This window comes from Anas acuta, chromosome 2 (assembly GCF_963932015.1).
Source record: "Anas acuta chromosome 2, bAnaAcu1.1, whole genome shotgun sequence".
Classification (NCBI taxonomy): domain Eukaryota; kingdom Metazoa; phylum Chordata; class Aves; order Anseriformes; family Anatidae; genus Anas; species Anas acuta.
This window is the reverse complement of record NC_088980.1, coordinates 69396555-69405830: the sequence shown is the minus strand read 5'-3', so window position 1 is coordinate 69405830 and position 9276 is coordinate 69396555. Positions and strand designations below refer to the sequence as shown.

The following is a 9276-nucleotide window of genomic DNA, read 5'->3' as shown; positions in this document are numbered from 1 at the left end:
CAGAACTAATTATGGGGAAGGAGCTGTGAGCGTGTTTCCATGCAGCTGCTCCTCCCGCACAGCTGGAAGCTCAGACGCTGCGGAGGCCCCGGTTGCACCACACCTCTCCACCTCTTGCTCAAGCTCCCCAGGTGAGCGCCTGGCTGAGGTTCCCGCAGCGCCGTGCTGTGTGAGCGTGCATCCGCCAGGAACAGGCGTGTTGGTGCCTGCTGCCAGCCCGCTGCCTTCGCCTCCCCGCAGGGGGAAGAGGGGAGGAAGAGGAGGAATTGCTGGGCTTGCATGGCACAGCTGCCCGCCTGACCCATATCCCTGTGCCCGTCCCAGGGCTCAGCCTCTCAGGCACAGCATGGGAAGCACGGGGGAGCACCCATGCAGCCACCCCAGTGACGGCGAGGGCCAGTTTGTAGCCAGAGAGGAAGTTTACTTTCAGGGAGTTCAGCTTTCCAATGCCAGCATCAAGCATGGCTGAAAAACAAAAGGCCAGAGGGTGGGAGGAAACACATTTAAGAAGCTTCCTATGTGCAAAACCAGCCCAACTTTCTCAGTCAACAGGAGATGCTGCATCCCTCTCCCCTTGGTCAAAGGCATGCTGCGGTCTGGCAGATGCCTGTGCCAGAGCGTTATCTCCCATCTCTCGCAGATGCCTGCGAGCAGGCAGCTGTAAATCAGGGTAACTTGGAGCCGTGCTCCCAGGAGTACTGCTGTGCTGGCACCCTGGTGCTCTAAGCACAGGACCGATGCCCAGAGCGTGCTCGCTGGATATGCAGAGGTTGTCTGCAGGCTCTCACCATGTCCCTCGTGGCTGGGAGAAATAACAGGCGCCATTCCTTCTGGTGTGGAGGTAAAAGAGCAGATGTGCAGGGACGTGGGTTTTTTTTTGAACTTACTATCCTGAGGCTTACTCTGCATCTGTGCTGCCAGTGGTACTCTGACCAAATCTGAGAGAAATGACAGCTGTGTCTAGGGAAACACCCTCTTCCCAAACATTGGCATCTTCCCCAGACGTCTCCGCTTGATCTCCATGGCTCCTTGTTTTGTTGCATCTTGCTACAGAAGGCACCGAGATGGCAGCCCAAGAGCTGAAAGAGTTTGTCAGCTGTTGCTGTAGCAGCGAGCTAGTGTTGGAGTGCTGTCACCCTAGGGAATTGTGTTTTCTCAGGGAAAGAAGCAATAAACATAGCATCTCCACAGCCATGAGGGAAAACAGACCGTGTCCTGAAGTCATTCTCTCCCCAGCAGTTCCCATCACTGGGTCTGAAGCAGCAGAAGAGAGAGGGCTCATCTGGGCACTGAGGGACAAGAGATGCTTTAAAAGTAGGTCCATCCCCAGCCAAACCACCCCAATGGCCACAGACCGGGAAAAGAGGCACAAAACATGCCAAGCTCCCCAGCTGAGCTCACCACTGGACATCACAGACCTGGGTGTGTGAGTGGTACCTCACACACACCTGTGCTGTGCTGGCAGAGCGTAGGGCAAATAGTGTGGGGTGAGAAAGCGCCAAAGGACCAAGCTCAGCAAAGAGGCAGCAAGGCATTGCCCCAAGGAAGAAGGAGGGATAAGGAGGGGTGCGGGGAGGAAAAAAAGCAGAAAGATACAGCAAAGCAGCATCACGGAGAAGCACCAAGTCCAAGGAGGAAAGAGGGAACAGTGACACCACGAGGCATGGTGCAGGAGAAAGGAGAACCACATGGATGGGAAGGAGTGAGCCATAGCTGAGGCTTCCAGAAAACAAAGTGAGAAAAAGAGAGAAAGGATGATGAAAATGAGTGTGGGTGCAGCATTGGGGCCAGCAGTTAAGTCTGTGGAGATGAGGAAGGTCACTTTGTGGGGTGAAAGAATTCACCTGGCCATATGAAGATGTCAGATCCACTCAAGAAACTGAAGTACTGAAGGTGCAGTTCATCTCATCCCAAAGCAGATGTCAGCTACTTCACGCATCTGCTTTTCTCTGAGAAGAGGCTCTACAGTAACGATGCCATAAAAACCAACTGCACTGCAGAGATCAAATTCCAGGGGATGAATCCTTCTGTCTAACAACTCCCTGCTCTTGGGTGGCAAGCAGAAGGGCAGAGCTTTGGGATGAGGGTTGCATGTGCATGTTTGAGGGTGATCTCCTGGGAAATTTTCCCCAGGCCTGGGTGTTGCCCAAGGAAACATGAGTAGGTTTCTGTGCTGCTTCACTCCCAAACTCGTCAGTGGGGAGGGCTCTCCCAAGAAAACTCCACAGGTGGGTTTCACTTTTGCTGGCAGCATCGATCTTGCACGTGTACCTCCACAGGCAGTGGGTGCATGTGGCGTCAGTGATGTCCAGGAGGACAAACCATGAGGGCCAGCAGTACATCACCCAGCCCACGGCTGCAGCACAGCAGTGATGCCCACAGGAGTGGGATTAGCCCTCTGTGTGCCCGTGAGAAGTGGGCTCGGGCACCTCTCAAACAGGGTGCCATCTAGGCCCTGGCTTGGGAAGCCTGCTGAGATAACTGCTGCCATCATCCTCTCCTCCCTCCTCTGCGTGCGGGTGAGTCAGGGCAGCATGGGCAGCAGCCGCTGTCCTCGGGGCCACCTGAGTCCCACACAGCCTGCTGCAGGCCCTGCTCACAGGACAGTCCATCCTGATCTTATGGTGATTAACCACAGCCCTTCACATGCCTTGAGGTCACAGGGAGCCTTTCCCCAGGCTCGGCTCCAGCCCTAGGGCAGCAAGATGTGCTTCCCACTCTTTTTCCCACGTTGGTGAAAGAGGAGATTCACCCCTCTGCCCTGGGCTCGGTCCCACAGCTCCCCCAGCTCCCCACGCCGTACAGCCCCCACACAGCACAAAGGGGTGCTGCAATATCAGCCGAACCAGGACACCTAACAGGGAAAAAAAGGAGGACACCCAGGTGACTGAGACAGCAGCAATGCACACGGCGGCAGCTTGAAACCTCGGCATGGCTCTTTGGAAAGATTACAAGGGGGTGGGAGGTGGAGGAAGTGTTTTCAACATTCCTTTATTAATAATATATGAAGAAAAATACCCTGAAATAATATGGTTGAGATCGGCAGCAGTTCTGGGGAGCTTGCCAGCTCCTCCTCCTGATCCTTCTGACCGATAGCAGCTGGAGGCAATGGGGACAACATCTCAGCCATGGTGACTTCTGAGTTATGCTTGGTGCTGTCAGGAGAGAGAGCGCAGGAGAGGACTTAGATTTCAAGGCACGTAGCAAGTTCGGTTTAAGATGGGCTTAAATCTTGGCAAGGCTGGGATCTTTCAGTCCAGATCCTGGATGTATGCAGAGGCCTCTGTGAAGCCCCAACTAAGGTAGAGATTTAATCCAGCTCCCAAGATGTTGCATAAAGGTACAAAAATGTGAGCTTTGGTACTGGCTCACCATCTGCCTCTAGGTACATGTAACAACACAGTAAATACCACTTGCATGTATTTGCAGATTTATTGGTCAGATAAGTGGTAAGAATGGTATGAAAAAGGTCTGCTTAGGAACAAGCAATGTTAAATACAGGCATCTCCATCTTTGCTACTACCACTACTTTGTAAGGGAAATAATGCTTCCATTGTTTAGGCCGTAAGTGGTCACCACAGAGGGTAAAAATAATTAGGGAGGACTTAATAGGAGGAATCTTATTTATCTTTATAATGTTTCTACAGTCTCGCCTGTGCTCAGGTGTTGCCACTACACCCGCCTCAGAGGATGTTAGCTACAAGAGAAAGAAGAGATTACAAAGAGAGATGACAAAAATGGTGTGGAAAGAGTTGGAAAGGACTTACGGGATTTTGCACCATAGGTCATCTCCCATGGCTTGCTGCAGAAGACTTAACACACTCAAGACTAGAGGAGGTGAAAACACACAGCTCTACAGAAAAGGCTAGTAAAATATTTCTCTTTGTCAATTTCTTATGGCCCAGAGACAACTTCACCAGCCTTAACTGTTTTTCTTAGATTGCACGGACAACCTGCCCCAAGATACACCTCATGCCACAGGCTTAGGACCCAGCATGGGGCATCACGTGCAGATGGACCGTCGTATCTTTGCCAGTTAGACATGAGCCCTCAGGTTTCATAATATGGCACCAGACACTGCACAGTGGTTAGGAAGAAGGTCCCCCTCCAGGCAACCAAACCCTTAAGTGTCTGATATGAAGCTTTTTGTCTTGGCCTGAAAGCCCTGGGGTGCTCAGCACTGCCCAAAACAGGCTGCTTGCTGCTGCCTTAATCCAGCACAGCACTTCTGCTCTTCCACAGGCATCACACAGGAACAAAACAGACTGTTCACTTTGCCCACGTTGGTATGTCTCTTTACCTTCAGCCAGGGCTTTTACTTCTGTTTTCTGAGAGATGCAGTTTTCTGAGAAGTGCAAGCCAATTTTCCACTACCATCTCAGCATTTGCAGTCTGAGACAGCTTTCAAAAAGGTGGTCAGGCACTGGCAAAGCACCTGAAGGAGTACAGGCTGAAGAGCTGGCTATGAGTACCACAGTAGGATCTGGCAGAGGGCGAATTCCTTTAGAAGTGCAGCAGCATCAGCCTGCTCAGAATAAAAGGCAGAGCCTCAAAATGAGTCATGTTTGAGACACTGGATGGGAGACGAGGAGAATTATGTTTCAATGTCTTTGATGTGGGAATGTGGACAACACTTCCCTGTGATGGCAAGGGCAGTTTTCCTGACTTCTGCTTAAAAAAAGAGACATGGAGTCAAGGACCATGACTGAGACTTATCTGTATTGCAGTAACACCTGGGCTATTAACCGCAATAATTACTGCTCGTTTTTCTAGAAAAAATTCTCTGCATACAGAAAGGTTTTCTTATGTGGCAGCATAGGATAGATCATACACTCTCAAGATGTGCTTCTCCTCTAGATGTAGCCAAATCCTCAGGGAGAGTTTTGTTCATCCTTTGTATTGCTGCGGGGGCTGTCACTGGTGCCTGGTTCTTCCTGCCCCTAGAATCGATCACTTCTTTTTGCAGCTTGCTTGTGACTGCTTCCTTTTACTCCTGGCTTAGCCCAGCTCACAAATACAGGGGACCATTTCCCTTTCTGCTGGGGGACAGTTCCACTTTCTCACTCTCATGTGCTGGCAGACTCTGGTTGCATCTAGGTTCCCAGTCCTGCACAGGGACAAGGTTTTCAGATTATAAAATGTCCCCATGGAAGCTTCACCACGTTCAAGAGGGCGTTAGTATTCATACAAGTCAGGGAAGCCCTTACTGGGAAAGAAAAAACAACCACACTTTTGTTCCTACTTCTTGACAGTGTCCCTTTAACAGCACTCAACAGCTGTTAAATGGGATAATCGCCTGTTATCCTCATGTCACTAATTCAAATGCTAATGGCTCTCAGTGCATAAGAGGTTATTCAGCCATCCGGCACCCCAGGTACACCGTGCATGAGGAGGATGCTGAAGTGATTAAGCTTCCTTCTGGGACTCTAGGCACATTTAAAAGAAATGCTTCCAGATGAACTTGGAGAAGAGATAATGGCCAAGACGGAAAGGAAAACTGGGCCATGAGGATGCTGGCAGGAAGGATTTGCACATTTTGATGCCTCCAGGGTGCTCCATTCGTCCCCATGGAGAGAGACCCCGCGCCTGCTCCAGCCTGAGTGCACCCCCCTCTGCCAGCAGATTTAACCAAGGCTGAATTTGATTTCCAAATGCATAACCACTACTCATGCAGTGGTAGAGCTCAGAAAAAGGTCATCATTTCCCCATCCTGGATAAACCGCTGTCCCAGCAGCATAACACTTGCTATCAATCTGGAAAGAGAGATGTCTCTTTCCAATGGCTGGCTCACTATTAGCAGGTGACAACAGGCTCAGCGTACCTCCAGCCACCCAACGCAGAGTGACACGTCGCAGGGCAAACAGCCTGCTGCTGCTTACCTCTGTAGCAGGAAAGAGGCAGCAGCAAATCCTTAAAATCAACACTGATGTTATGGAGCAGAGGTTGGAACTGGATCTGCACGTGTGTATACCAAATGCAGTTCGGTGCATGCATTGATATGTCAAGTCTACAATCTCCCAGGGAGTGAGAGAAGAAGCTACAAAGATATATAGCATCTTCAACACAGTAATAACCACATATTATGTAGACACACTGTTAAACAGGTCACACTAGTACCTGTCAGGGGCCTACTCAGCACAAGAGTAGAGACAGAGTTAAGCCTGAAACTCTCCTGTGGTGAAGCTGCCGATAATACAGGACCCGCGAGGCAGTAGGCCACTGGTGTCTGCTATTGCCTTTAATGTAGACTGTTACCTGTGATGCGGAAGGAAAGAAACAGCAGTGAATTTGCTTTCTGCCACAGGGGCTGTCAACGTGCCTCACCAGAACCTCTTGATTTCCAAGGAGGGTGCCCAGATCCTAGAAATTGCTGTAATTTATCTAGAAAGTGGCATGGAGGAGGAGAAAAGGGGAATTAACAGATGAATGTCATACCCTGGACAAGGAGATATGGAAGGTGAGGAGGGTAAATGGCTGGAAAAGAGGACAGTTTTTCCACTGCTCAGCCAGCCTCGCCTGAAAGACGTGTGACCACATTCTCCACATGTTTCAATAATCAATGAGCACTCCAGCCTATTTTTCTTTTGAAAAATCTACTTTGGTATCAAAACAGTGGCACACTTCTAATCATGGTCTTAAACCCATGAAGACCACTATTTTTAAAGGAAATTCAGTGGTCAAAGCACCTTCCGTTCTCTGCTTTAACTTAGAAGGGGTCCTGCATTTAGGCCTGTAGGCCTGAGCTGGCCTTGTATCGCCAACCCCTCAGTGCTTTGTTCCTGGCTGTTCTGACTCCACATCTTCTCTGACAAGTTACTTATGGCCAGGAAAAGTTGTTCTCCTTGCACTTTCAAATATATATATATATATATATATGTATATGGATATATAAATATATCTGTTGCCATGGCAGTGGTGCGGGTTACAACCAACAATTTTGGGCACACAAAGTTGCAAATGGTGACCAAGTTACAACTTGGTTAACCCCTTGGCTAACAACTCCTTTGTTTCCTCCCAGGACAAAAGGAAGGAATGTGGCTGGCTAGCTGGTGAGCACTGGAAGGCCTCTGCTCCGTGGGCTCGGGGGTGACGACCATGCCACCGCGGCACGTCCCCTCCGAGCGGCTGCAGGCCTGACCCAGTTTCTCCTCGGAGCTGTCATGGCAACCTGCACGGTCGCGCTCACACGGTGAAACTTGGATTGCTCACAGCATGGAAGCGGGACCCCAAAAAGTGTGTGGGGATGAGCGGGAGGGGTCTCAGCTTTTTGTTCTGCTTCTTGCATAGCAACTTCTCCTCGGCAGTCAGCAAAGCCTGGCTTGATACCGTAGCAAAGAGGTTGGATGAAGGAGAAGATGCAGGAGAAAGAGAGAGCTGCCACTTATCATGCTGCTGTTTTTCCCCCAGGAGGAAGCATGGTTAGCCTGGATTTATACAGAAATGAGGCATATTCAGCTGCTTCGTATAGCTTGAGGTGGAGGCTGCCTCTCCTTCCCTTCCATCCCCATGAACGCAAGGCCATTGCCCACCCAGACCAAACGCAGCAGCCTCACAGCCATGAAACCTATCAGAAAAAGGTCAAGCAGGACTTTACCACAAAAACCTCATCAACCTGAGAGGGAGGGAAAAATGCTCTGCACCATGGGCCAGATGTCCCCCAAAAAATCTCTCCGTTGTCACGGGGATTAGGCAAAAAAAAAAAAAAAAACTGGCTGAGAGGTTTGATTTATAAAGGGAAATGAGCTGTAAGATAGCGTGCCCAGCCTGGCTAAGCAACGGCGAGTGCAAGAAAAGCGAGCAGCAGCCAGCAAGCACCGGAAGGGCCCCGGCAGCAGGGAGAAAGGCACCAGTGTGCTCAGAGGCAGCGAGAAACGCAGAAAGCGCACGCAAAGCAGGAGTGCTGGGATGACATTTGAAAAGGGGAAAAATTCGGCGGAGCAGCAGGAAAAGCTTCCTGACAGCGAGATGTATGTGCTGGAGCCGTCCCTCAGGAGCAGCCCTGGAAGCCTCATCACTTGGCATCCGACAAGCGAGCCGGAGGAAAGCTGCAAGTCCTGGAAAGGCCTCATCCGAAGCTCGCTGAACTCAACAGCCAGGCTTGCATTAACTACAGGAGGTTTGGCTCAGAGACCAGCTCTACTGCTAGGGACAAGCCTGCAGGGAAGAGAGGAGCTTAGGGAGGTGACCGGGTGGCCCTGGGTCCAGGACAAGTGGTCTCCTCCCAGCGGGAGCCAAGAAGCAAACAGGGTTGGGGAAAGAAAGCATCCCTTCTCCTTTAAGGCAGCGTATCTGCCAGCGAGGAGCTGCTCCGCTCTGGCCACAGTGCAGAGTCAGGGCTCAGGCTTCTGTTAGCCTGGGCCCCTGGGAAGGCCTGCTGCCAAAAAAAAAGAAAAAAAAAGGGCAATTTTGCTTTAGTCAGGGGGTAGAGCATGGGTGGATGGGATGGAAAAGTGAGGGATAGAGGGGGTGAAAACACACAAGAGAGAAAACATATGCACCGTGTCTCTGGATGCTGCGCAGCAAGAAGCCAGGCAGGAAGGAGCTCAGGTCTGGGGGAGGAGGCAATGGATGCAGGCAGGAGCCACATCCAGAGCAGCTCCAGGGAAAATGCTGCTTCCCTCCAAGCAAGGAAGAGCCTTCCCCTGAAAAAAAAAAAAATGTCAAAGATATCCCCAGAGCTTGCTAAGTCACCAGCCCTTCCCACCACAACATGTTTCTCTGATGGGAAAAATCCGTGCTCAGATTGCCCTTACTCAGGACTGGCATCCCAGCATCTCCTCCACAGCCTGACACCAAACTCCAGTTTCTCATCCTGTCCCCAAACAAAAGCACCTGTGCATGAAGGGCAGCCATGCATTGATGTAGTGAATGGCCAGGTGTGAACGATTAAAGAAGTAACTGAGCTGTACACACAGCAGCCCTGAAACTGCTCGGTGGTGTTTCTACCCATCACTGCTTTTATTGCTGTATCCCTTTATTCTGATACACTGTCCTGTCCATCCAAACTGCAGACTCCACAGAGCAGGAAATGACAGCCTGTGCTATGACCAAGCCAACAGAAATAAATGGATTTAAAGTGGAAAGCCTAATTTAAGAGGAACGAACATCATAGAGAGGTTGCACATATTTCCAGATGAGGCATCACAAACCCAGGGAAATCAGAGTTGAAGTTATGCCTAAAGTAAATTCAAACTTGTTGAAGTGTGGCAACGTGCAACTGAGGCATACAAGCAGCCTGAATTCTGCCCTGCAGTGACACATAGCCATATGATTGTG

General features: G+C 50.5%; 1 long non-coding RNA gene across 1 annotated transcript in view; it reads right to left on the bottom strand.

The window, feature by feature from the left end:
• Nucleotides 1-3162: 3162 nt before the first annotated feature.
• Nucleotides 3163-9276, bottom strand: part of LOC137850580 (uncharacterized) — a 51957-nt gene continuing 45843 nt past the window's right edge. The window contains exons 10-11 of the long non-coding RNA XR_011092645.1: nt 8499-8642; nt 3163-5107 (exon numbers count right to left, since the gene is read on the bottom strand). This is a non-coding gene — a long non-coding RNA (uncharacterized lncRNA). The remainder of the gene's footprint in view (nt 5108-8498; nt 8643-9276) is intronic.